Below are 7,313 nucleotides of genomic sequence, written 5' to 3'. Positions count from 1 at the left end.
TGACTCAACTAACTATCGAATAAGCCCTAAAAGTTGCATTCACAAAGAAAAAGCATTTGCACAATATTTGCATGAGACAGTCTGAGGGAAGCCCCGCCCTGTGTGTCATGTTTTCTGTCTGTCTGTCTCCTCCCTGTCTCACAGACTGAAGCTCACAGCGTCTCCTTCTCTTCCTCCACACCCAGGTCTGCAGAGAGAGCGGGTGAGAGAAAAGTGAAAGAAGAGAGAGAAAGTTTATCAGTGACTCAGTGAGGGAAACCCCTGGCTCGTGGGCCAAAATGGCTGAGACTTTCCAGATGATATAAACAGGACTCAGACTGTCCTGGTGAAAAAAGGACCTTGTTTAGCGCTAATGCTAATGTCTGTCTGATCTTTCTTCCGTATGGTCTCAGCACTACAGACTGGGAATGACTTTCAGTCTGAGCTTCCTGTCAGACAGACCTCAGATCAGCATCTGTGCTGCCCTGTATTCATTCCATCCATCTCAATGAAAGTCTCCAACACTTGCTATGATGAAAACCCATCTTAAACCAGCCTAAACTGGTTTGCAGGTCTTCGCTGGTCTCCCTGGTTTCCGGCTGCCTATCTAAGGCCCTGTTTACACCTGGTATTAAAGGTGCGTTTTGGTCCATCGGATCACAAGTGGGCGATGCTAAAGATGTAAAGGTTTTGAGCTTGTCCACTTTCAACCTTTTGCAGAGTTAGTCAAAAGCACATTCGACCGTATAGCTTTTGTAGTGTAATCATGATCAAACACTCTGAAAAAATGCTGGGTTAAAAACAAAGTTTGGTTGTAAATGGACAAACCCAGCAATTGGTTTGTTTTAACCCAGCGGTTGGGTTAAATGTTTACTTAAAAACCCAATTGCTGGGTTAAAACAGCCCAATCGCTGGGTTAAAACAATCCAATCCTTAGGTTAAAACAGCCCAATGGCTGGGTTAAAACAATCCAATCCTTAGGTTAAAACAACCCAATCGCTGGGTTAAAACAACCCAATGGCTGGGTTAAAACAATCCAATCCTTAGGTTAAAACAATCCAATCCTTAGGTTAAAACAATCCAATCGCTGGGTTAAAAACAACCCAATCGCTGGGTTAAAAAAAAACAATGGCTGGGTTAAAACAATCCAATCTTTAGGTTAAAACAACCCAATCGCTGGGTTAAAACAATCCAATCTTTAGGTTAAAACAACCCAATCGCTGGGTTAAAACAATCCAATCCTTAGGTTAAAACAACCCAATCGCTGGGTTAAAACAATCCAATCTTTAGGTTAAAACAACCCAATCGCTGGGTTAAAACAATCCAATCTTTAGGTTAAAACAATCCAATCGCCGGGTTAAAACAGCCCAATGGCTGGGTTAAAACAACCCAATCGCAGGGTTAAAACAGCCCAATGGCTGGGTTAAAACAATCCAATCCTTAGGTTAAAACAACCCAATGGCTGGGTTAAAACAACGCAATCGCTGGGTTAAAAACAACCCAATGGCTGGGTTAAAACAATCCAATGGCTGGGTTAAAACAATCCAATCCTTAGGTTAAAACAACCCAATGGCTGGGTTAAAACAATCCAATCCTTAGGTTAAAACAACGCAATCGCTGGGTTAAAAACAACCCAATCGCTGGGTTAAAAAACCCCAATGACTGGGTTAAAACAATCCAATCCTTAGGTTAAAACAATCCAATCGCTGGGTTAAAACAATCCAATCCTTAGGTTAAAACAATCCAATTGCTGGGTTAAAACAACCCAATCGCTGGGTTAAAACAACCCAATGGCTAGGTCAAAACAACGCAATGGCTGGGTTAAAAACAACCCAATGGCTGGGTTAAAACAACTCAACCGCTGGGTTAAAACAACACATTCACTGGGTTAAAACAACCCAAGTTGGGTTGAAAATGGACTAACTCAGCAATTGGGTTGTTTTAAGCAAACATTTAACCCAACCGCTGAGTTAAAACGACCCATTCACTAGGTTAAAACAACCCAATTGCTGGGTTAAAAGAACCCAATCGCTAGGTTAAAACAACCCAATTGCTGGGTTAAAACAACCCAATCGCTGGGTTAAAACAACCCAATTGCTGGGTTAGTCCATTTTCAACCCAACTTGTGTTGTTTTTAACCCAGCATTTTTTAGAGTATAGAGAAAAGAACATGCATGACTTATGGAGAGATTCATCACCTCCCACAAACACAAACCAGTGACTCAGCAGCTTTTATTGAGCTATTTTCATCAAAGACACACTCATGCTTTTGGCTGCAAATGCAATGCTATCCCATTTTGGAGATACACACACATACACACACACACACACACACACACACACACACACATATATCACACTCCAACGACAGAAGCGGTATATGGCAATGCAAGCGAAAGAGTGAGAATTCAAAGCTTACCGATTGTAATGACTGTTCCCATAATAACCATAATCATTCACTCTCCACACCACCACAACACTAAAGCTTTGGGATTTCATAACTGGGTTATGAGACAGTCAATCCTCACATGACACTCTTTTCCTCTTTTCCCAGTGGAATTCGTTCAGTTTGATGGAGGGAATGTGAATGTTTTTATTCCATCTCAATGCATGTCCCTCACTCTTTCGGGATTCCAATATGTGAAGATCTTCAGCATGGACAGGGAGGAATTCATGCTAATACTAGTGTGTTCCTTCATCTATCCATCCATCCAATTTGGTGAAGTGGTAAAAGTCTGGGTAGTTTAAGCGTAGGACTTATAAAGGAGGTTGCAATCCATCACTCTGGCCTTTATGACAACAATCTTCTAGAATGATTGATTGAATGATAGGTGTGTAGCGCTGTAATCGGTTTAAAAGTCCAGTCCGAATGAAAATGCTCCATATAAACACCTCAATCAGAATAAAAATGCCCAAACCGAATGAAAGTGTAATGGGTTTGAGAGGGATGGGAGAAACCTGTTCATGAACCGATCAAATGAAACATTCCACCCTGTAAACGACCTGATCCGAGGTATTAAACTTTTATAAGTTATGAACATAATGTTGGAATAATGACCATAGCCTGGCTACAGCATCTCATCTTCCGAGGCTTCAACTGCGCCTGACAGAAGAATTCATTTTTCTGAGGTGATTCTTACACTTTACAACAAACAATAAATAGCTTTTATAAATCCGTATAAGTCCTGGTGGCCGTTGAGAGTTGCCATGGCAACGGGGAACATTCAAGCTGCTGGAGAGGATGTGTCGACATTTTGTTTCTCGTACGTTATAAATATAAAAAAGTTCAACAGCTGCTTCAAATTGTTTAGATAACATTACCCACAGTCTAACTTTAATTACTTTAGTTAATATTTATACCTTTGTGATTATGGTATATTTCCTCTAAGCGTTAGCCTACTATGCGGAGCACGTCTTGAATGCTTTCATTCCTGTTTCCCCGTATATCCACCGTATTTTGTTTCTAGCCCTTAAAGGGTCACTTCAGTGTTTTAGCATTAGGCTTTGCATCAGTATAAACCCGGTAGTATATTTGATTTATAGTTCTTTCCCCGCTCATATCCCCCTGAGACGAGAGAATTATGCATTTTCTTTCTGGAAAATTTTTCCGATGACGCAAATATCGTATGGAGCATGTCTAATTTAAGTTCAACCCCTATACTGTGTTAAGGTGCTTCATTGTCTCTTATGATTGCAAATCTAACAAATTCTTAATTGCAGTCTCTAATCGTATAATTTGTTCAATTAAAGCATTGCATGTCACTCCCAAAACAATTGATCTGCTTAAGTATTGATATTTACAGTTAATTTGAATATTTACTTTTTACTTTCGGTACTTGAGTACGTTTTAAATTGGATACTTTTTACTAAGTGATGTTTGAATGGAGGACTTTCTACTTTCACTGGAGTCATTTTTTTTTTAGGTATAAATATATATATATTAGTGCTGTCAGTTAAACGCGTTATTAACGGCGTTAACGCAAACCTATTTTAACGGCGTCAATTTTTTTATCGCGAGATTAACGTTCTTTTTGGTCTAACAAACTTTGTAGTTTTTTCACATGCTGTTGCAACAACTAGTAACGTTAGAAAAACTACAACACCACTCCGGATGTAGCTAGACCGGAAACAAAACATCAGGCACGCTGCGGCTGCCCGCACTCGTTTGGGCCATTAAAAGAGTAGACGTGGATGGCAAGCGTGAGACGCCGAAATGAGAAACGTATTAAGCCATGGTTTAACTCAGGGGTCTTCAACTAAAAGTGCTTGTCTTGAGCGCTGCTTTCTGCTCTGATGGTGCGTAGCCTACACACCAGACGCGAATGAAGCGTTTTGCGCGAGTGATTTAAGTCAATGCAAAGACGCAAATAGACATTCTGCGGCGCGGATTAAGCGGTGTGCATGTCGCGTCATTCGCGTCCGGTGTGAGCGCACCATCAGTCTCTTCTTCACTGCATGCTTGACCGGATGACCGCGCGTCTGGGTCTGAACGTAGTAACAGAGAGCATTGCAACGTTAACTGTTTCATTATGTCAAAAGGCTTCGCGGTCCGGATGGACGCATCTCGCGGTCCGGATTCGGACCGGAGTTCACTAGTTGGCGACCCCTGGTTTAACTGCACTATAGGCGGAGTCCTAGTTTACCTTGCATGTGCACTTTGTAATTTTATTTTGTATCACCCTGTTTTGATCCCTTAGAAAGGGCTGTTGAAGGGGCTGTTTGTGCAACAAAGTATTTGTTTCACCCTTTTATTGATGGGCAGTGTTACATTGTGTGAGATTATTTGCTCCAAGTGAGAATGTTGGTGTGAAATCGAACACTAAAGTATGCCAATGTTGTTTTCAATAAAACAAACATTTGAACAAAGCAAGCCGATCCACTTTTCTATGTTGATACGAGCATTAAAATAAGAAAAAATAATGGGACAAAAGAAATCAAGGGACATTTAGAATAAATAAAAATGTGCGATTAATTGTGATTAATTGTGAGTTAACTATGACATTAATGCGATTAATCGCGATTAAATATTTTAATCGTTTGACAGCACTAATATATATACTTTTACTCAAGTATAACTTTTGAGTACTTTTACCACCTCAGCTCAGCTCAGCTCAGCTCTTCGTGATGAAGGAAATCTGACTCCTGCTGCGTCTGTGACGTGACTTTCGTTCGGCTCACTCACACTTTATTGAAAAGACACGTTTAGTTTTTAATTGTAGTGTTTATTTTCTAACTGAACGAAATGATTGTATTACTATGAAGATCAAAACGACGGTGTAGGGAGTGGCCTCGTAGATCAGCGAAGCAAGTGCATTCTGGGAGTTGTTGTCTTTCATCCACATGAGACAAAAATACATTTTCGGTCTTTTCTCAGTGTAGAAGGCACCAAATTCAAAAATAATTTCACATTTCTACCACATAAATGACCCAGTTTAAATACAAAGCTTAATGCTAAATCACTGAAGTTACCCTTTAAAGCTCCACTGTGTGATATTTTCCTCCATCTAGTGGTGAACTGGTGTATGACCATCCAGTGAATATTAGTTTCTGTTCCTCTCAATTCCGATTTCGTTTTAACTCCTACAGTGGCCGATTTAGTCCAAGATTAACATGGCTTCCAGCTCGACCTCGTCCACATTTGATGCCATCGAGTGTTAAAACGCCAAAGGCGAAGCTTGAATTTACGGGAATGTCCCTCTTTGGCTAATGTACTTTCAAGATGGAGGGGCAACATGGCGACCCGCATTCAAACCCTCACCCGTATGTGTTTACAATGGCATATTATAAACTTACCAGAATACTTGAAAGAAGTAAATATACATTAATGAGCACATATATTTTTGAAAGAACTAAGTGTTTTTAGCTAAGAATAAACTAAAAAAGTTACACAGTGTAGCTTTAAAGTTCAAAAGTTATTAGCATTAACACGAGTACATCTTTGGACAGGTGGTGGCGCTAGAGGGATCGAGTTAGAGACTCAAAATTTGCCATGGTGACAGAACATTACATGTCTTCTATTAGTGTGCCAAATTTCACAACTTTTTACCATTCGGTTCTATGGGCTGCCAATGGCGGAAGAAGAAGAATACGGGAACGGTTTCAATAGGCCCCTAAATGTGTACAGGTTTCAAATCGCCGGTTTCTCCAGGAGAATTCTGTTCATAAAAATGTAACACACTCCAGCTCCAAGATTTAAGACTTTGTTCATTACCACAATCTCTTTCCAAACATAAGTCATAGAGCTGATTCCAACGAACAGCTGTGAGAACGTCTTCTTAAGATAGCGTTTCATAAATCAGTCATTGAAAGTGCTCCTTCCATCATCTGAATTATGAAATGATCTGACTAATGCTGTACACAGGGGGCTCGTAGCTTCTTATCAAACTCAATCTGCTGCTGACGCCCAGCCTTGATGTGCAGACCCTCAAGATTAATCACGGCTGCAAAACACTCACCAGCATGGGAAAATAAAGAAGAAATAAAAGTCATATTCCGCAGATCACAGAAACCCTTTGAAATGAAAGAGGTGTCAGATGGAAGCTGTCGCCGAGTCATGTTTGTGAATATTGAGAATGCAGCTGTGTGTGAGTAACTCGCTGTGCTTGAGGAGGATATGTTCAAAGAAGCATGAAAGGGAGACCCGGGTAAGTTTCCCTCGGGCTTCCTGTAAGCTCCAGGTGTGTGTGTCCTGAGTCACGCGTCTGATCTGGGGTTGGACAGACTTGCTGGTTGCATCAGAAAGACAGAATAACTGTTTACAAGACATGAAAGAGTTTAGTCTATTCTGCCATAGCAGTGTTCTGGGTGCTTCCCAGGTTTTTCCCATGTGGTTGGTAATGTTTTCTCCATTTTTAATGTGATTTCTTAGGTGCTTGCCAGGCCATTGCTATGCAGTTTCTAAGGTGTCTGCGTTTCCCAACCTCTTAAACTCTACAGGGTGATTTATCCATTTGAACTATTTGTAATTTGATTACATAAAAAAGGTCATATTCCTCCATTCAGATTCATTTGAATAAATCTTGCACACATGATCCAGACTAAAGTCTTTTCTCCAGTGTTTTCTGTAATCTAGTGCTTACGGCCCAAACTGTCTGCAGGGTGCTAGAGCTCACAGGGCCTGAGTAACACACTTTCAACAATTCATTTATACCAAACAAATTATAAACGCCAATTTTGTTTGTCCCTTCTTTTAATATTCCATATGTTTATTATATCACACACAACACATACTATAATATTTATCACATTCAGAAGTCTTTTAAGTAATTTCAGGGTTTTCTGTAAAAAATTACACTGGGATATTGCATTTATACCACTGTATATGGTTTGGGGGG

This window comes from Gobio gobio (genome assembly GCF_949357685.1).
Source record: "Gobio gobio genome assembly, chromosome: 19".
NCBI classification, from domain to species: Eukaryota; Metazoa; Chordata; class Actinopteri; order Cypriniformes; family Gobionidae; genus Gobio; species Gobio gobio.
This window is presented reverse-complemented; position numbering follows the sequence as displayed.